Source organism: Notamacropus eugenii, chromosome 3, assembly GCF_028372415.1.
Source record: "Notamacropus eugenii isolate mMacEug1 chromosome 3, mMacEug1.pri_v2, whole genome shotgun sequence".
NCBI lineage: Eukaryota > Metazoa > Chordata > Mammalia > Diprotodontia > Macropodidae > Notamacropus > Notamacropus eugenii.
The window spans coordinates 214,714,903-214,737,121 of record NC_092874.1 but is presented as its reverse complement, the minus strand read 5'-3'; the positions used below and the strand labels follow the sequence as shown (position 1 = coordinate 214,737,121).

The window sequence follows — 22,219 nt, the reverse complement described above, 5'->3', positions numbered from 1 at the left end:
CTTGTTTGGCCATAAATTCTTTCCTCTCCATAGATCAGGTAAACTAGGTGATGAAGTCATATCAATACTAAACCTCTATATACCAAATACTGTAGCATTTAAAAACTTAAAGGAAAAGGTAAATAAATTACAATTGACAATAGATAGCAAAATTATAATAAGGGATGATAACTTCAACTTCCCCTCTCAGATCTAGATAAATCTAACCAAAAATAAATAAGAAAGTCAAGGAGATGAATAAAATCTTAAATAAGCTAGGTAGTGTAGATATCTGGAGAGAACTACTTTTTTCTTAACACTACATGAGGGAAGTGTAAACAGAATAAGGAGTAGGTTGAGGACCACAGCAAGAAATGAGAAAGGGAGTTTATATTAGAGAGTTAAGAGGCAAAAGTCAATGACTGTGATTGGAGGTGAGGAGTGACTGCTTCATGGAATGGGCATAATAAAGAGAGGCTAAATCGCTGAAGTCAGAGTAAGAGAGATGATAAGAGACAATGAATTTTTCTTCCTTGTCTTTCCCTTTCTTAAATTGCTCTTTCTCTTTGATTGTAGTAGAAAAAAAAGAAATTTAGAGGAAGAGAGAAGAGGGAATAGGAATTAATGCCCATCGTCTTCTTATCCTCTTTATGAACTTGACGTATGGACTTTGGGAACCTGGAAAGATGGAAAAAGAATGGATGGAGGAGGAGCCAAGAGTGTGGCCACTTTATTAGTTTTATAAATACAAGCAAACATCTCTGTTGTGCCATCTTCTATATATCTTTTATATCTTAAAAGCTATCTCCTATATCTTTTAGTTTAGTGTTTGATCCATAAAAATATATTTAGCTTATTTTTATGTCAGATATCCAAATGGAGTCCTTCAAGAGATTATGCGTTCTTTATCCCTGGAAATTGAATGATCATGATGATAAAGATGATTATCGTCATCATAATTGCCACTTACATAGTACTTTTAAATGATAAAAAGCTTTATAAATGACTGATTAGCAATGTTGTTGAAGGGGATGATAGGTACAGGAAGGACTGGTTGAACTCTGAGGCCCTTTCCAACTATGTGGTTCTATAAATCTGGATGAAATTCAGCACTTATATTTTCATCGTAGAAATTCAAATCAATCTCTTGCATTTTTCCTCCACAGAACCAGGTAACTCTTCTATTGCATTCCATTAAAATCAGTTCTGACTTGACAGATGAAAAAGCAGAGCCACTGGATGAGTAAAAGTTTTTTTTTAAAAGTGATTAATAGTTTGTAGCAGACTCTTGGGGTTGCTCGTCCTTAGTCGGCAACTAAATGGCTATTCCATCTTTTCTCCCCATAACTCCACCATGCCCTCATCAATTTTATTTACTTAGTAGTTTCCACTTAGACCAGATTACTGAATGTCACAGACCGAGGCATAGTAGGAGGAACATATATTCAAATAGTGAATGCAAACAATTGTAAACCCTCAATATCTCAGCCCCATGGCATGTCATCCAAAAGATATCAGTTCCTATTCCTGAGAAGTTTAAAACCTTTGGACTTCTTTAAAAGTACCCCTCGCCTCATGCTGCTGAAGTAGTTTATTTTTAAAATTCAAGTGTTAAACTTTGCATTTATTCTCATTAAATTTCATCTTGCTGTTGTGATCCATTATTCTATTTTGTCAGGATCATTTTTTAGATCCCATTGATAATTATCTAAAATGTCAATAGCTACTCTCCTCACATTTTTTGTTTGCTAATGTAGTGAGCAATCTATTTATATCTTTGTCCATATGATCAACAAAATGCTTCACATAACACAGGCAAGGACAGATCCTTAAGGTACACCACTAGAGACCTCTCAGTGGATGATAAAATATCAGAGCTTACTTAGTTCTCTTTCCACCAACAGCATCTGCTCATGAGATTTTTGTGGTATGTAAGTTTTAACTAGTACTCTTAAGCTCCCCTCCCTTTTATACTCCAGGATTATTGCTATAAATCAGTGCCAAGTTAGGGCTCATAGTAGAACGTGGAAAATTATATATGGATCTAAATAGAGATTTGGGTGAGACATTAAGTACCCTTCTTTAGAAAGGAATTTGATTTCATTATTCATGTGGTCAAAGAAATTTCATTCATTTATAATTCTACTCTGTGGTTTTTCTTTTTTCATAATTTAAAAAAATTGAATACCTTAAAATATACTAATTAGTATTCCTAATTGATATGGCTCAGGCTCACTTGTAATTGATTGTTCTGCTGTCATGTGTCTGAGTTTAACCTATTTTATCATTCTAAAAGATTTTCTGTCTCTTGAGTCAATGTAGAACAATACACATTCATTCCTAGACAAAGCAGCTCTTCCATTACTGAATCAGCATTTAACCTTCATGGATGCAAAAACAGATTAAACCTAGAAGAAGCCATACTTAGAAAATCCCAGAGATGAAGTTTCCAAGTCTTAGTAGCCAAAGAAAAGATAATATGTAGTTAAAATATGAATCAGTAAATGTTTTTCTCAAAACCTATTTATTTAGCAAAAATGGATTTAACTTGATTTTAAAACTTAAAATAATTTGGGAAACAGAATCCTGTTCTTTAATATTTCTCATTTGGATTTCTACTTCATTATACCAAGGAATCTGTAATTTTATCAATGTGAGTTGATCACTTAATTATTGCAAATCACAATCTGATCAGACCTTTTTTCCTGTTAACACAGGATCATAGATTTCAAGTTAGACTGTATTTTATATTATCTAGAGAACAGCCTTCTCATTTTACAGATGAGAAAACTGAGGCCTGCAAAGCCAGTCTTGGCCATTGTTCTTCTCACTGTTTCATAAAGCATCCAAAAAAAAGATAAAATCAGTTGAAAAATTATTGCCATTAAACCAATAGAAAGCTTTAAAAAACCCGCCCCAATGAATGAACACAATATCAGTTTATTGGTTGTCTGGCAGTGACTCTGTGACAGTTTAGATATATGGAAACTTTTAAGGTGACTATTATCATTAACACCCAATTATGTATATGCAAGAGTTAAAAGAGGTGATTTATTTTGGGTTCATCAAGTGAAGTTTGGGTGACCTTTTGCTTGAGTGAGCCCTTGTGTCATACTGTTTGAAATAGTAGGACTTTGTACTAAACAAGTTTGTTCCACTGCAAGGGTTTTGGTTGTAGTACCTTGCCTTGTTTAAATAGTAAAACACCTGCTAGGCAAGCACAGTACTTATGAGTGCCTGGCTATATGTGCCTGTATTTAAGGATTTCCACGACTGAAGTACAAAGAGCCATTGTTACCCAATAAGCAGTAGTCACACAATTCTACCAATAGCCTCAGGAGGCCTGGTTACCATGGAATCCACCATCTGTTCACTCCCCACTGGAATGTGATTATCCTTGCTGTGTTGGGAACTGGGGAAAGCAGGATATAGTGTGCTGTGTGAAATTATCTGCAATGGTGTGTGTTAATGAAAGACTCATTTTGGCTTACTGGAAGAACAAATGAAGGGCTTTTTACCTCGTCTATTTGTGATTCCTAATCAAGAAGAGCTAATGCAGCTTTTATAAGGCAAGTAGCAGGGGTACAACATATCTAGACTTTTACTATATTGATCGGTTTTATTGCCATATGTTCCAAGGCAAATAAATGAACATCAGTCTAGCAATGCTTTAAGTCAATAAGCTTGGGGGGCGGGGGAAGATTCCTCTTTATTGTTCATTTTAAGGTATTAAAATATTTGAATATTTAAATGTTTAGGTCTGTACTATATTTTAGATTTGGTCTTGATTATTGATTATTTTTCTAACCTTGTAAAATTTCTGTTTAAGTCAAGACAAACATTATTGCTCATTTTCAGGTATGATAATTTTCTTCCTTGAAGTGGATTATGTCAGTATTCTTTGAAGTAATATAACTGTTTTTTATACTTTATGAAATGGTTTCGTTAAATGTAAATGGTATATTAAGAATTCTCAGGCTTTCTCTCTTGCTTGACTAATTTTTTAGTTTTTAGTTCTATTTTGAAATGTGCTGTTTGTGCAGTTTCATTTTGCAACGCTTTTGCACAAGTTTCAGAGGTCTGAGCATGTGGAAACAATGTGACAGTGCTGTAACTGCAAGCAGAAAGGCTTTCTGATAAAGGAAGAGGGAAATTAGGAAGGATTGTTTCTATTTCAAGGGCTTCCTTTGTTTTCTTTATGTCTCAACAGCCCTTTAAAATGTGTTTTATGTTGTAGGAGGTAGTAGGAGATTTTTGTTTAACAAATGGATGACTAACATTTTTCTGTGCTGTTCAGGCTGCTGGTTGATTAAAAAGGGACTTTTATGCCCTTTGTAAAGCAGCATTGTATTTTCCACAAAAAGATGTCCTTGAAATATAATAATGATGATAATAATGCATATTTTTAAAATGTTCCGTGTATATTTCTTTCCCCTACACTGTTTCTTTCCTTTAAAGATAGCTCCAAGGGCATCTGTGTCTAAGTTGTCTGCCATTTTTATGTGATAGTACAAGAAAGATGGCTAAGGAAAGGTTTGCTTATTGCAGCCTTAGTCTTCCTAATTGTATCGGTCTGCTGTCATCTAGTGAACTCCTGTCATTAGGCCATAGATTATAGAAGAATCCATGGACAAATATGCCTCCATGTTGTGAGTTTTTCAAAAATCTGAAAATTTGTCGTGAATCTAATAAAATACTTGCATGCCTCTAAGAGCAGATCTTAAGACAGAACTTCTAGCTGTGAATTCTTGGCATTTATTATTAAGTAGCTTTTGAAGAAAAATCCCTTTAAAGGCATCATGATAATCTACATATAGTTATCTGAAAGGTCTTTGTTTGTTTGTACAGGCAAAGCAAAATAAGGTGTTGTAGTGTCATTGAATGTTAGAGCTACCTTTAGGATACTCCTTTGATATAAAAATTGAATCATCACAGAAAAGCTACTTCTTTGTCATTGTACCTCAGTGTTCTCTAGAAAAATAATTAAAGTTTGTAATTTACTACTGAATGGGAGTCCTGGCTGGCCCAGGTAAACTGTATAAATTCAGAGTATTCTTAAACATGTGACTACTCATATTTTCTATTCTTTGTCTTACAAAGTATTGAAATGCCGGTGAGGACAGGGTGTGATTTTAATATGGAGGTGGCCTCTGGATTCTCAGAGAGAGGATACAGTGGAACTCAAAAATGGCTATTTGGGACACATTTATCTGTCTGATTAATTTTTATTCTTTAAGTTCTCCAAATATTGATGTTATTTTTTCCTACTTCTTATTGAGTGATCTTAAAGACCATTATTGGATTAGTAATTTAATTTTTTAAATGGGTTTTGAGGTTATACAGCCATCACAGTTAACTGTAACGGACAATGGCTCTTGATTATTTATATATCTTCTTTTGAGCCACTTAATATATTCCTGATTTTAATCTTGATAAATCTCAGTAAGTAATAAAGCTAAGATGGCTTTCTAAAATGTGTTGAAAATAGTTGGTATTCATCAACTGTAGACACAATTCTTTTTTACGCTTTGCATTGAATTTGAGGGGAGGCTGAAGTAGCTTTAGTGGCAGAGTGGCACTTCCTATACATCCTCTTAGAGTTTTTGGAACCCTGTGGAGTTTGCTAGTGAGGTACAAGACTGCAGAATGGGATGGTATATATGTATCCTAATCTTAGCGTGATGATTGGGCCCATAATTACTTATTATGACAGTTAACAGTGTGAGGATATAGTCTATTAAAGATTACATACCTAATCAGAAAAATTCAGTATCTGCTGATCTGTCTACAGCTTACTGTAATAATATGAATTTAAGGTAAATTGAACCTTTATGCCCTATAATGAAGGGTTCCTCTCTGAACCTCAATTTCTTTGTCTGAAAAACAAAGGTTTGTTGGTAGGGGATGGGGCGAGTAAGATGATCTCAATGTTCTCTTCAATTCTAAAATAGTATAACTAATCATATTAATTTTTTAAAAAATTATCTGGTATATACGTATTTGAGTACTTGTTTCTGTGTTTGAATATAGGTTCACTCAGAGTAAAAATTGTTTCATTCTTTGAATTTGTTTTCTCCATCACCTAGCATGATGCCTGGCATATAGAAAGTGCTTAATAAAAGCTTATTGATTGCTTGTTTAATATATGTTGAGTGAAAATGTATTCCAAATACTGTCCCTCATGATATTAATCAGAATTTTTCTGACATAATTTTTAGAGAAAAATGCCATTGTATCTGACAAGTTTTATTATTTTTATTGAATATTTCTATATGACTATCTGTGAGTAATCTTTAGTAATTTAAGTTCCAAGTTAATTATAAAAAAAAATATTGTCTGTGATTCAAGTCCTTAAGAGTCTCAGTGGATAACACATAAACCCAGCAATTGTTCAGCATAAACAGTCAATTCTTTCTGCTTATTTCCTTTGACACATTATTCTGGAATGCTTTCTGACATGACTCGTGCCTGATGCATTTAATCCACTAAATTTCAGAATTGTACGTAGATTTTAACTTTTGTTATTTTTTCCCCTATTTCTGGACATTCTGAAATGAGAAAGAGGTAGACCAAATTTATGTACTGCTTTTTACTGGTGCTCCTTGGTTTAGGGGGCCAAAGTTGGTCATCTTCACTTTCAGAAGTTGAGGTCAATTTACAAATGTATTTTTGGTTTTGATAAAATACTGGGAGTATGAATGTGGGAGGAAAACCTGCTGATAGTGTTGTTGCCCATGTTCATATATTAGCAAGTCTCTGCTTTTGGATTCTGTTTGAATTTTACATGATGCTTAAAAATGAAAATGTTTAAGTGTTCCTTCTTTTGCTTTCTCTCACAAGCATGTGTTGTCATGGTTCTTGAAATAGCTTAATTCCATGTGGCAATGAGATTTTGTGTAATCATAGCTAATATCTAAATATCACATGAATAGTCTAAATGTACAATATAAATTGCAAGAACTGTGTGAAAATTATAATTAGTCAAGCATCTATCAAGTGCTTATTAAAGTGCTTAATATCAGGCATTATGCTAAGCAGTGGGGATACACCAGGTAAAGCAAAAGTCATTCTGAGTACCATACAAGATGTATTAAGAATAGATAGAAGGTAATTTTAGAAGGGGAAGGGAAGGAAAGGGAATAGGCACTTATAAAGCACCTACTATGGGCCAGGTTCTTGACTAAGTAATTTACAAATATTATCTCATTTAATCCTCACAACCATCCTGGTAGGTGCTACCATTACGCCTCATTTTACACTTAAAAAGCTGAGTCAAACAGAAATTAAATGACTGGTGTGAGGTCCTGCAGCTCAGACACATGTGTGAGATTTGAAGTCAGATCGTGACTCTAGTCCTAAAATTCTGTCCACTCTACTGACTAGCAGTTAGGGCAACTGGGAAAAGCTTCTTGCAGAAGGTGAAATTTGAACTGAATCTTGAAGCCAGGGAAGCTAAGAAGTATGATTTTAGAGGGAGAGCATTCCAGCTGTACTGAACTTTGAGAAGGAGGAAGGGAGGAGGAGATGAGGAGAGAAAATGAGTGTGAGTGTTCTCCTTGGGCTAGTTGTCTAAAGAATTACTGTGTCTTAAGGATTTTTTTTAATTTGGACAAATCATTTAATTTCTATGAGCCACAGTTTTCTCATCTTTTAAAAAAATAAGGATAAGAATACACTATTTGCCTCAGGATTGTTATGAGGAAAGCACTGTATAAGCTTTAGAGTGCTACAGAAATATGAGTTCTTGTTTGTGGTTACTAAGGAACTTATTGCTGCTCTGGTTCAATTTCGCATTTCCCTTGACTCTTTTTCTTTCTGAATTCTCACTGCTTTGGAGAGATGGGAGAGCACATTTAACTATTTTTTAAGGAAAAAAAAATGAAAGTTTCATTAATGTGTATGTTTTTTTTTCCCCTATCACATTTGTTTCTGGATATCTCTACCCCAACTCCAGAACTGAACCTTTTCCATGTAACATCAAAACAAAAGAAAATTTTTAAATAGAAATAACCAGTTGAGTGACAACATAGGCAACATTTTGTCCTTATAGTCTTCCACATTTGCTAAGAGGAGGGAAATAATGTTTCATTATCTGTTTTATGGGACCAAGATAGTTTATTACAATTATTCAGAGTTTGATGTCCTTTTTTCTTTACCTTGTTTATATTATGGTTGCCACCTGTATCCTAGTGGTTATGCTTATTTTCCTTATCTTTTTAGCATCATTTCACAAATCTTCCTTTTTTAAAATTTCCTCATATTTGCTCTCTTTACTACACAGTAATATTATATTACATGAAAGTCTCACACTTCATTTATTTCCGGTTTTTTGCTATCCCGAGATGGATTTTGGATCTGCTATTGACATCTTGGGGGAAACATCTTTATTCTCAGAAACATCTCAAGGAGCCCAGCCAGGGGTGGGGAACCTTCAGGCCTTGAGGTCACACATGTCTTTCTGGGTCCTCAAGTGTGGCCCTTTGACTGAATCCACACTTTACAAATCTGTGAAGTTTGGATTCAGTCAAAGGGCTGCATTTGAGGACCTAGGGAGCCATACATTGTCTTGAGATCCCAAGTTCCCCACCCATGACCCAGACCCTTTCCATACAAATACTATCACTAAGTGACAGTGTCATGTTTTCACTATTTCTTATGTCTTTTTGACCCCTTTGGGGGTAGACTTGTTAATTAAATTAGAAAGCTGGATAAGAAAGGACTGTGATTTAATTAACATAAATTTATCTAACCTCACTGGTTTGTTTCCCTTTTCTAATACTATAGTTTTTATTATTTGTTAAGAGTTGGAAGTTGATTGAATTGATCAGGGAGTTCCTATCTTGAGGTTTGTGAACTTGGTTTGTTTTTTTTTTAAATTAACTGTTTCAATATTTTTGATTTGTTTTATATTTTACTTTATGCAATTAAAAATTATTCTAAATAAGGGTCAAAAAAGGGGACAGAGCCAAGATGGCAGAGTAAAAGCAAGCACTTGCTGGAGCTCCCAAACTAGTCAAATGCCTGTAAAAAATAACTGAGCAAATTCTGGAGCTGCAGAACTCACAGAAGGTTGTTGTGAATTGAATCTCTGGCTAAGATGGCCTGGAAGAGTCTTTCATGCCATGCTGGGAGCAGGACGCAGTCAAGCATGGGCATCACTGTGAAAAATGGAAACTGAGCAGGCCTGGCCCAGGGGGTGGAACAGATTGAATCTCTGGCACCTGTGGAGGTTTCCAGACTTCACAACCCCAAAACATTGAGGACAAGTTGGTAGGACAGTGGAAAAAACCTGAGAGATTTGTGTGAGAGAGTAGAGTGATCCAGTCCCAGCCCCAGGGGATCACAGAGAGTGGAGGAGCCTGGGGCAGCCACAGCAGTAGCAGGGGGCAGTCACAGCTTTTTCTGGAGCCCTAGACCCACACATTGTAGGGGGGCTCAAGCAGCTGACAGTGCACCACCCCCTTTCCCCCCTGGAAAGAGAGAACTACTTTGACAGAGCTCAAAAGTCAAACAAATGGCTGGGGAAATGAGCAAAAACAGGAAAAAGAATCAAGACTATAGAATTTTACTTTGGTGACAAGGAAAATCAAAATATACAAACAGAAGAAGACGACAAAGTCAATGCTCCTACATTCAAAGCCTCCAAGAAAAATATGCATTGGTCACAGGCCATGGAAGAGCTCAAAAAGGATTTTGAAAATCAAGTAAGAGAAGTAGAGCAAAAATTGGGAAGAGAAATGAGAGTGATGTAAGAAAATCATGCAAAACAAGTCAGCTTTTTGCTAACAGGGACCAAAAAATGCTGAAGAAAATAACGCTTTAAAAAATAGACGAATCCAAATGGCAAAGGAGATCCAAAAAGCCAGTGAGGAGAAAAATGCTAAGCAGAATTGGCCAGATATAAAAGGAGGTCCAGAAGTTCACTGAAGAAAGTAAATTCCTTAAAGATTAGAATGGAGTAGGTGGAGCTAATGACTTTATGAAAAATCAAGAAATTATAAATCAAAACCAAAGGAATGAAAATATAGTAGACAGTGTTGAAATATCTTATTGGAAAAACCACTGACCTGGGAAATAGATCAAGGAGAGACAATTATTGAACAACCTGAAAAGTATGATAAAAAAAAAATAGCCTAGACATCATCTTTCAAGAAATTATCAAGGAAAACTGCCCTGATATTGTAGAACCAGACAGTAGAATAGATATTGAAAGAATCCATCAATCTCCTCCTGAAAAAGATCCCAAAAGGAAAACTCCTGGGAATATTGTAGCCAAATTCCAGAGCTCCCAGGTCAAAGAGAAAATATTGCAAGCAACCAGAAAGAAACAATTCTAGTATGGTGGAAATACAATCAGGACACAAGATCTAGCAGCTTCTACTTTAAGGGATCAGAAGGCTTGGAATGCAGTATTCTAGATGTCAAGGAGCTAGGATTAAAATCAAGAATCACCTACCCGGCAAAACTGAGTATAATACTTTAGGGAAAAATTTGGTCATTCAATGAAATAGAAGATTTTCAAGCATTCTTGATGAAAAGATCAAAGCTGAATAGAAAATTTGACTTTCAAACACAAGAATCAAGAGAAGCACGAAAAGGTGAACAGGAAAGAGAAATCATCAGAGACTTATTAAAGTTGAACTGTTTACATTCCTACATGGACAGATAATATTTGTAAGTCATGAGACCTTTCTCACTATTGGGGTAGTTGAAGGAAGAGAGAGAGAGAGAGAGAAGAGAGAGAGAGAGAGAGAGGAGAGAGAGAGAGAGAGAAAGAAAGGAAGGAAGAGAGAAATTATGTAATTATTGTGTAGGATTGCATATCTAGTATGTGGGCCATATCTTAATTATCATGGTAATATACTCATATGACATTTTGATCATAATAAATAGTTAATATAGGATGATTGAGTGAATGAATGAATGAATGAATACTGTCTTTGTAAGGTATCACTCCCTAGTTCAGGGAACTACCTCAATGGTAGTTGAATGGATGAGTGTAATCTGTCTTGGGTAAAGAAGGGTAGGATTTGCCAGTGAGGGGTTCAGTCTAGTTTTGACAATTCCTGTGATCCAGGAGGATGAAAACTAAGTATCTAAAATAAAACCTCTGTCCAATTGTCTTCATAGTATGGCAACCCTAAGGCTTGGTCTGGTTATAGTATCAGATTTAAATCTGAAAGGGACCTTTATTTATTTTAGCTTTTATTTAGTATTTTATTTTTTCCCCAGTTTTCATGTCAAGACAAGTTTTGACATTTGTTTTTACAACTTTGAGTTCAAAATCTCCCACTCCTCATTCCCCACCCTCCTCATTCAGAAGGCAAGCAATTTGATATAGGTTATACATTTGTAGTCATGCAAAACATATCCATAATATCCATATTGTGAAAGAAAAGGACTAAAAAAAACCTCAAGAAAAATAAAGTAAAAAAAATGATCTTCAATCTGTATTCAGATACCCTTAAATCTTTCTCTGGGGATGAATAATATTTTTCATGCAAGGGAACTTTAGAATTCATTAAGGTCAACTTTCTCCTTGTACAGGTGAGGAAACCAAGTCTTAGAAATAAAAGTAACTTACCTAGGTTCATATGGGTAATTGCTTCTGAGTATTTTAACTCAGGTCTTTCTGATTCAAGTACCTTATTAGTGGCACTGTGTTGCCTCTTACGATAATCAACATTGTTTCTGCCTTTTTAGCAGTTCGCAGATAATTGTCTTTAACTGTAGGTGCCAGCTTTTTTTGCTCATCAGGAGCCTGTCACTCAGGAAACAAGTACTGTTCCTTGAGAAGGATTTTCATTTGTTCAACCTATTTACCAACAATAGGTTAGAATTAGTATCTGACAAAGATATCAGTCATTTATTTCTCTGATCATTAAGTTAGACGTGTTAGTAATATGGTAGTCTCCTTAATGCCATCCTTGAGGTTATGGCTTACTCCGGAGTTAGCCTGAGAACCTGAGCATGGGCACCGTTGAGTGACTGAGCCTTAGTTAAGCATTACAATATACCTACTGTGTGAAATTCTTGATTAGACACTGTAAGGGTAATTTGAAAGGAATAAAATAGAATAAAACAGAGACCTATCTTGAAAGAATATTGTTTGAGAAGGTACAACTCACACACACACACACACACACACACACACACACACACTCACACACACGCACATATGAATGAAATGTTTTGGGACCAATTGCAAAGCAATCATTTTATGCAAAAAATAAATGCTATAGTGAAATTGACATTGGAATGTGGAGGAGAGAAAGTAATCAAAGAGTGGATAAATTCCACAGGTTTAAGCCAGAAGAGGTCAGATCAAATTTGAAAAATGTTTCGAAAGAGGTAATATAACTTAAAATGCCTTCTTCTTCTTTCCTTAAACTAAGAAGAGCAAAAAAACTGTATTTGCAAAAGCTGAGTGTGGATTTAGTAAGTTGTGTGTGGAAGAAAGCAGCAAGTAGGTTTTTTTTTTTAATCAGAAGGTCATGTGATGACATTAACAAGAAAAGCGAGGTTGGAGGTAGACACTGGCCTGAGAGAATTTCTAATTGAATCCAGTAGACAGTAGGAAATTAATATTAGAGCATTAAGTTATACGGTTAGCACATTTGAGAATGTGGAAAACATTAGGTTGATCTATTATTTTGTGTGTGTGTATGTTACACACACACATACACACACATATTTTTCCATTACCAAAAATCCACTTTCTTTCTCCTCTTAAGTCTCTCCCAATTAAGAATGAAAGAAAAACAAAAAACTTTGTTAAAGCATTTCAAAACACATTCCACATTGGCCATGTGCAAAAAAGAAAAAAATCTCACTCTGTACTGAGTCTTTCAAAAAATAGGGAGCAAGTTTGATCATTAGTCCTCTGGAATCACAGTTGGTCATTAAACTGATCAGCATTCTTAATTCTTTCAAAGACATTTATCTTTATCATTTTTTTGACAAACCATTTTCCTGTTTACTTGTGTTTACTTGACTTTTCTTAACTTCTCTTCTTTTACTTCACTCTAAATCAATTCGTATAGGTCTTCCTACTTTTCTCTGAAACCATCCCCTTCATTATTTCTTATAGAATAATCTGTATACTTATACCATTTGTTTACTATACCTTGTTTAACCTTTACCCAATGGATAGGTACCCTCTTAGATTCCCATTCTTTGATACCTCAGAAAAGAACCAAAATTATTTATATATATCTGTAGTAAGAATTAGTTTTGCTTTGGACTAGTACCTCCCCTTAACATGTCTTTCCTCTAATTCCTCTTTTTCCTCCTTTCATATTTCCCTATTGAATGAAATGTATTTCTGTACTCAACTTTTGTGTGTATTCTTCCCATCTTTGACTAATTTACATAAGTTTGAGAGTCAAATGTCCACCATTTCCCTTCCTCCTTCTTGTTTGTACTGGTATCTACTTCCACACCTTGATTATGTGAGGTAACTTCCCCCCACATACAGTGCATTCCTCTTCTCCTCTTTCCATTTTTCTCTTAAGATTATCAGTACATAATAGACTTACTCACAGGCTTTGTCTAATTAGATCCCCTCTGTAACCCTTGATGATGATAGGGTTCAGAGGGGGATATGTATTATCATCCCATTTTTGATTGTAAGCCATTCATCTTTGTGTAATTCTTTATCACTATGTTTATATTTAATTTTTTATCAGTCTCTTAAGGCCTATATTTGAACTTCAAAGTTTCTATCTGGATCTTGTGTTTTCATCAGGAATGCTTAGAAGTGTCCTCTATTGCATTAAAGGTTCCCCTTTGTATGTTTATACTCAAGGAACCTTATACTCAGGGTACAGTTGATAGAGCACTGGACTTGGATTCAGGAAAACTCCTCTATCTGTCTTTGGACATTTACTAGTCAGTTCCTCATCTGTAAAATGAGCTGGAGAAGGAAATGGCAAACCACCTCAGTATCTTTGCCAAGAAAACCCCAAAATGGGGTGATGAAATTTCAGACATGTTTATGTTCATAGCATCATGTTTATATTTGGTTTTGTTAGGTAAGTTCTACAGTATAAGCCTTCTGGAATATTGTATTCTAAAATCTCTGTTCCTTTGTACTGATGACTGTTACATGAGGTATGATCCTGACTTGACTTTCTTTCTTGCTGCCTGTAACATTTTGTCTTTGACCTGGAAGCTCTGTATTTTGGCTATATTTCTGGGAGTTTTTACTTTGAATTTCTTTTAGGTGGTGCCCATTAGATTTTTTTTCTATTTCCCTCTGGTTCTAAGAGATCTGGGCAATTTTCTTTCATTTGGTAAAATGATTCTTAAATTTTTTCTTTATCTTTGAGGTCAATTGTTTGTCTGGAAAGCGTTGCATATTCGTCTATGCTTTTAGTCTTTTGATTTTCTTTTTATATTTCTTGTTGCCTCATTGAGTAATTGCTTTTGCTCCTTTCTGAATTTTCAGTGAATTTGTTGCTTGGGTAATGTTTTGTAACTCTTATGCCTCTTATACTCTTATAACTCTTTCCAAATCTTACTTTCACAGCTCTCATTTCTTTTCCATTTTTCCCCTAGTGCTCTCATTTTTTTTTGATTAAAAAATCATTTAAATTTTTTTAAACTTACTTTTTCTCTTCTGGAAATTCTAGTTTCTAGTTGAATTTGTACCCATGCACTCTTTTTCTTTCAGGCTTTGCTTCTACATGTTTTTAGAGTTCTTCGCTTTTGGATTTGTGTCTTGAATCTCCCAATCACCACAATAGCTTTTAATGAGAGAATTCATTTTTTTGTTTACTCATTCTTCTAGCCTACTTGGGATTTGATGTTAGGATTAGGGACTGGTTCTGGAGAGAATATCTAGGCTAGTTCTGCTGTTGTTTTCTTGGGAATACTGAGTGTTGGTATTTTGGGACAACTCAGGCTGAAGACTTGTGCTCACAAATGAGAGGGCAAAGTTTGATTACTCCCCACTGCCCCCACCTGTCCTCATGGTATAAGTTTATGATCTAGGTTTGGGTCTCAATAACAGTCAGCTGCTACTGTATTTATTCTTTATCATCTAGCCAGGAATTTTATCTGTTTCATTAACAGAACTGCAGGTTTCCCCTTTTGGTCTGGAATTTCTGCTCTATTTATTCCTCTGGAGGCTTCAGGTTTGCGGAGAAACTAGATCTGAGAATTTTCTCTGTTCCACACCACTGCTTCTTGCTTCTGGACTTTGTCCTTCATGCTACACTGCCCAGTCCCTCTATGTGGGAATTCAACTTTGTTTCTCATCGTCTCAGGTTGCCCTGGATCTGGAATGTGAAATGGGATGGTAGACAACAAAGCTGTCAGCTGGAATCCTGTTTTCCTCATGATGCCCCATTGTATGTTTAGGACCTCTCTTGTCCCATTTCACATCCTTTATTTGTACATTGATCAGTGTTCCTCTGGCAGTTTATTTCTGGCCAGACCCCATCTCCAGTGTCCACAGAGAGCTGTGCTGATTTGGGTTATACAAAATATTTATTTTAACTTATTTCTTGGATATCCCTATCAGGCTTCTCTCTGTTTAGAGCAATTGTTTATTTTGGTGTGTGGGGTGGCATGAAGGGAGGTTATTATATTGTTTCCTACTGCTTTGCCATATTGGTTCCACCTCCCATCAAAAGTCCCGTTGATGTAAGATTTAGTTATTTATTTTGGAGATTGTGTGGGAAACTTTAAATTAACTTACTGACAGAGAAAATAATTCAAGTAATATTATAATTAGTTTTACTAGATAGGTTAAATTTTTAATCAATTATTAGATGTTAAATATTTTGAGAGTATTAAAATTTTAGGTACCAAAGATCCTTTTATTTATTTATTTTTTGGGGACTGGGTTTCTCTCTTATTCATGACTCTCTATGGATTGACTTTGACCTGTTTAATTTCAGATGAGGATTGGTTGACCTCTCTTTAGATTGCATGGTTTCTGGTAGCCCTAGGCTTTCTAGGTCTCACCATATTGGTGCTGGATTAGCTACAGAGACCTAATTGACTTTAGACCGAATGTAACTTATAATTTCCATGCTCAAGAGATCCACCAGCATCAGCCTCCCCAGTAGCTTGGCTTACAGGCATATAGAACTATGTCTAGCTTAAATAGCTTAATTAATCTTAATGGCTAATTCTTTGGTTTTCATCAGTAAAGTTTATGTTGACTGACAGTAACAACCTTTTGATGAAACTATGTCAAGAACTGAGACCTAAAAAAATTTGTTCTTAGTATTTCTTGATGAAGTTTTTTTGGTTCCCCCCTCCCCACTTTATTTTTTTTCCAATTACATGTAAAGATAACTTTCAACATTAACTTTTGTAATATTTTGAGTTCCAACTTTTTTTGCTCCCTCCCTCCTCTGCCCCCTCCCCAAGACAGCATGCAATTTGATGTAGATTTTACATGTACAATCATATTAAATATATTTTCATATTAGTCATGTTGTGAAAGAAGTAGAATAAAGGGGAAAAATCAGAACAAAGAAAAAAACAAAGAGAAAATAGTATGCTTCGATCTACATTCAAACTCCATAGTTTTTTCTCTAAATAGTCATAACTTTTTCCATAATAAATTTTTGGAATTGTCTTAAATCGTTGTACTGCTAAGAAGAGCTAAGTCTGTCAAAGCTGGTTATCGACCATGTTGCTGTTACTATATACAGTGTTCTGGTTTTGCACACTTCACTCAGTATCAGTTCATGTCAGTCTTTTCAGGTTTTTCTGAAATTTGCCTGCTCATTATTTCTTACAGCACAGTAGAATTATGTTACATTCATATACCACAACTTGTTCAGCCATTTCCCAATTGATGGACAACCTCTCAAATTGCATTTCTTTGTCATCACAAAGAGAGCTGTTGTAAATATTTTTGTACAAGTGGGTCCTTTCCCCTTTTTTATGATCTCTTTGGGATGCAGACCTAGGTAGTGACATTGCTAGATCAAAGGGTATGCACTGTTTTATAGTCCTTTGTGCATAATTCCAAATTGCTGTATAGATCGCTTTGATCAGTAATGATGATTTTTTGAAATGGAAGGAGCAGAACTTGGACATGAAAACCATAAAACCCAGCAATGTGTTAGCACTCTGCCTTCAGTACCTATTTTTTTCCTATTCCTTGGTTGTTACATACATACATTTGACAAGATAGCATGTCCCAGAGTCATCCAAGCAATTTGTAGCCTGTGGGTAGTGAAAACTTGGGATACAAATCAGTATGTGTAAGCAATTGTCTTATGGTTTTGCAATATCCATAGTCTTCTCTTTTTTGAATAAGTGCCCTTTGGTGTTTCCATTATCATCAGGAAGTAGGGGTAGAGAATCTGTGACCTCGATGCCGCCTTGAGGTCCTCTAGTGTGGCCCTTTAACTGAATTCAGACTTCACAGAACAAATCCTTTTATTAAGGAGTGACAGTAAAGGGCCACAGGTGAGGACTTGGGGGGCCCACATGTGACCTTGATGCTGCAGGCTTCCCATCCCTGAATTCTAGAGCTTATAATGGCCAAGTTTCACAGCTGTTTTACTTCTTGAAATTTACCTGTCTCTTAGTTCATCTTGAGAGGGCAAGGCTATTTTGTCTTCTAGAACGACAGTTTCCTGATTAAGCTTAAAAGAGATATAGCCAATCCCTCTTGTCCTTTCCAGATATCTAGAAGGAGAGATGTTTGCCTTGCTCAAAGAAACTGATCAGGAATTTTCTTGGCTAACCTTAGTGATACTCAGTATTCTACATTATTGTGTTTATGGAGAATCTCTGTGGTCTTACTTTGAAAGCAGTATAGGAAGGTGTGATACAAATAAAACAGCTTCCCATGCGAAAGGCAATCCTGATCCATGAGTATATATTATATACAATTATGATTTTCATGATTAAGGTTACCAGCCAATTTGGGGGCCAAAGAAGATATTCTAGGAGCAAACAGTGGTTTGATTCACTAATCATGGAGTGTAGACTACTGGGAATGTTTTCTAATTTTATGAAGAAACTAGCAAGAGACATTTGCTCCTATGGCATAGGCATTCTATGAGTCGGGGTTTTGTTTTATTTGTTTTATTTTTTGAAATGGTTGATAGAATGTGTGGAGAGCAAAGATATTATTTCATATTTGAACAAATCTTATAGTAGTAAGCAGAAAAGATACCTACACACTATTACATGATATCTGCCTGACTACTCAAATTGATTTGTTTTCCCCTTTGGCCTGGGACTTCTACCATCTAAACTCTACCCTTGTTCACCCAGCATTAAGGCAATTCTGTCTATATGACTACCAGGTTGACTTTGTAGAGGAAAAGAACACTGTATTTGGAGTCAGAGGGCATGGGATTTAAGTCCCATGCCCTCTACTTACAGAACACAAGTTTTTGTTGGGATTGGAAGCTCAATTCCGTGTGGACGGTCTCGGGCGGGTAAAAGTGGGACTTCTAAATCTTAGAGTCTTACGAGGCCCTCCATGAACAATGGGGATTCGAGAAGGTCAGACTGAGCTAGCTCGGCTAGCTCGGGTATTTCCGCCTCTCCCCGGGAGATACGTGATGGGTGGAGTCTCCCTGCCCTCGAGGTCGTCCCGGATCTGGGCACACTATTGTTATCTAACAGCACGGTATTTAGATGCAAACTATGCTGCTGGAGAGTTAAGTAGGATTGAGGAAGCCTGAAAGTCTCTCTTAGCACGTGTGGAGCCAAGAGGACAGTAGGCTCCGCTCCTCTTCTTTCCTCTCTCCCCTCCCCCTCTCTCCCCGCTTGTACTTCTATTTCCAAGCCCTTAAGATCCTAGCCTCCTTAGGAAATCTCCCCCTCTTCCTCCTAAGGAAGATTTCCCTGCACTTGTAACTAGACCCTGAAATAAAGCTCAACCCTTGTTCGACTCTGGAACGTCCTTTCTCTCATATGTGCATCCGGTTTTGGCCAGCTGAAGACCTCGGAGGTGAGGTAAGAAAGACTCGGGTAGCCCACACAGGCCTCTAGGCCTGGCAAGTTTTGTCACCTTTGGCAAATTATTTCACTTCTTTGACCTCTTTATCTTTCTTACCCCCCTTTTTTTGAGGTGGGTAGTATGGACTAGATAAATTCTATGTGCTTTTCTGTCACTAAGTCTTTGATCCTGTGGCTTAGGTTAAGTATGAAATGGAGGTTCATGTCTCATTCTTTTCTCCTTTGAGCTCTCAGAATAGTGCACGCCTGCCAATACCTGACTTACAACATTCCCACCGTATCAGTTTTCTGGTCACCCATGGGCTTTTTGACCCTCCTGGAACTTTTGCCTTGGAGCCTTTTGTGCTACTACTTCACAACACAGAACCCTACAGTCAATATTTGTCCCTAGATCGCCTGATCACATTTTTTTGCTCAAATTGATGATCATGCTGAAGATTCCTTTTCCGTTTGGAGACCTCTTTCTTATTTGTTTCTGTGTGATTTTTTGGTGCAGTTTTGAGGTAGAAGTCACTCATTGTCCTTTCTTGATGAATTTCTTCATCATTATTTGGACTAGTATGAAATTCAGGTTTATGTCAGAATTGAGATGGCAGACAACTTGGTTGGTAGTCACTTCACAGAAATCTTAGAAAAAGAAAAATGAACATTATGGAAGAGACTGAAGGGAGAGAAGATTGCCCCAGATCACTTGTAATAATGGAAATCCAAGTTAAAATTACTCTTGAGAGTTCAAGACACACATAGCAAAGTGCTAAAAATGACATAAAATGGGAATAGCTAATATTGTAGGGCTTGTAGAAATATATCATTGGTGGAGCTGTGAATTGATCCAACTCTTCTGGAAAGCAATTTGAAATTATGTGAAGGAAGTGACAAAAAATTCCATACTCTTTCACTCAGATTTATTTGTCAGCCAAATAATTCCTCAAGAAAGTCAGAGAAAGGTCCAAAATACACCAAAGTGTTCATAGGAATACTTTTTTTGTAGTAGTAAAAAATTGGAAGCAGTTTCCCATAAATTTGGGAATAGCTAAATAAATTCTGGTATAGGAATGTACTTTCCTTTAATAAAAAAACCCCTATAAATATGAGGAATTAGTTGGAAACCTGTGAAGACATATAAACTAATGCTAAATTAAGTAAGGAGAACCAGAAAACAATATGTAAAGTGACTACAGTGATGTAAAGGGAAGGAAAAACAGTAATGACAATAGTATAATGATAGCTTTGTACTTTTAATCCATGTGCTGCATTTAGCAGTGTGCTAAGTGCTTTGCACATATTAGCATATTTGAGCTGTACAACATGGGAGCTAGTTTCTGTTATCCCCATTTTAAAGTTGAGGAAACTGAGGCAGGCAAAGGTAGAGGTAGATCACATTTGAACTCGTCTTCCTGACTCCAAGCCCAGTGCTCTATCCACTACAACATCTAGACCCTTAGTTCTATCGATAGTACTCTTCCTGCCTTGTCTCCATATGGAAACCTTTTGGCTATTGTATGGTTACTCAAGTGGTCTAAACACATTCACTATGTCATAGTGTCCCTGACTTCATGTTCATGGGACATTTTTATTCCTTAGGTGGCCAGAAGCTGTGTCAAGGGAGGCAGGTCCTGGTGACAACTGTGATGCCATTTAGGAATCATTGTTGCTTTTCACTGAGTAAGTGTAGACGAAGACTTCCTTTGCCACATACCAGCTATGCTAGTTGGAGCTCCATCTACTGGGACGATTTGCCAAGAATCCTATTCTCTGTTGTTGGATTAGTAGCTGGTAAAGTCTGATTCCATATACCTCTCTCAAAGGATATCATTGTTAAACCAGGGAAAATGGTATTCCTCAGGAGCCAAGTCCAATAGTCGAGGAAGCAGGATTCCTGGAGGAGCTATCATTCTCTGTCCTAGTCTCATCCTATTTGTAAAACGATAGGTCTATTAGTGTACTAGTGCAACATTTCCCACTACAGTTTTAGTAGTGCTTCCATCAACTGGCCAGCAGTTGATTTAAAAAAAAATCATTCCCATGCTTCAAGAACCACACCCAAAGTTCCTTCTTTGAGGGTACCATTACCTTTGGCCCATCTAGCAAGGGGGCAAGCTCTATGCTTCCTCTATGCCATACTCCCATTCTTTGAATGCCCCTTTTCACTGATGGTAGTATTTGCCCAAGTCACAGCAGTCTTGAGCTCCTGCTCAGAATTAATCAGTTAGCCTATACCTGTAGAGTTGTGTGTGCCTTAGTTTAGTTATATATAAAGTGAGCTGGAGAAGGAAATGGCAAGCCATTCTTGTATCTTTGCCAAGAAAACCCTAAATGAGATCACAGAGTTGGATATAACTGAACAAAAACAAAATGTATTTGTGTGTGTGTGTATGATATATATGTATATATATATATATATATATACATATATATATATGTATATAGGCATGCAGAAAAGATGAAAGAATTTAGGGAGGAAGATCTCATTTTATGTATATAGGAGGAAAAGGAAGGTGCCTATCTTTGGAGTAGTAAATGCACTTTGTGCGTGAAATATCTACACCTGTAGAGTTGTGTTGCAATAGGAAGCCATTTTGGTGGGGCTTCATCCAGAAGGAAGGATCTAATTGTTCCTGACATAGATGGTAAAAAGGCCTGGTATGCCATGTGAGGGCGCATAAATCCAATCTATCAAACTTATTTCCTTTGGGAACTTCCTCTCTTGCATATTCTCATGGGGAGCTGGCTGTGATGGGAATTCATCTTTATGAGTTTTGTTTCAAATAACTCATCTGAACTCCTTAAAAAAAAAAAAAAAAGACAAGGGGAAGTTTCCATCTGGCAGCTCTTATACAGTTAGCTAACTATAACAATAAATTCATATACAGCTCCTGCAAAGCGTCTCTCAGCACTGGCTCAACCCCTCAGGAGCCATTGCTCCATTGACTCGTCAGGTTTGTCAGAACTACTGCAGCGGACCCAGTTCTTTGGTGTAGAATCCTTATCTGCCCCCTCCTCCCCCAGGACAAAGAATCCCCTTTCTCCCAGGAACCAGTACTAAGACAATTTGGGGGCTACTCAGTGTCTTCACATTTGGTTTTGTGTCATGTTTCTCATCTGTAAGATGTGACAGAATTACGTACTCTGATGAGAGACCACATGAGGAGTTCTTAGCTGTAGCTTTCCAGAACCCACCCTCATCTGGTGAAATCATTTCACTTTAATGACCACCCAGTTCTGATGGATGATCTTAGGCATTCATTGAATGATCCCTAGAAGCTGAGATCCCAGTCTCTAAGTCCAGAGTATG

The 22,219-nt window shown here is 36.5% G+C and overlaps 1 protein-coding gene across 11 annotated transcripts in view; it reads left to right on the top strand.

Annotated features, from left to right (window-relative positions):
• The window catches only part of FGD4 (FYVE, RhoGEF and PH domain containing 4), a 253,013-nt gene that overhangs the window by 58,604 nt on the left and 172,190 nt on the right, over window positions 1–22,219 (top strand). The window contains exon 1 of one of the 11 annotated variants that reach the window (XM_072654335.1): window positions 3,370–3,548. The exons of 9 other annotated variants lie outside the window; for them this stretch is intronic. The gene's annotated coding sequence lies outside the window, so the exon portion shown is untranslated. Of the gene's footprint in view, window positions 1–3,369; window positions 3,549–22,219 lie in introns of those variants that run through there. One more of the 11 variants, XM_072654337.1, reaches the window with a different exon arrangement.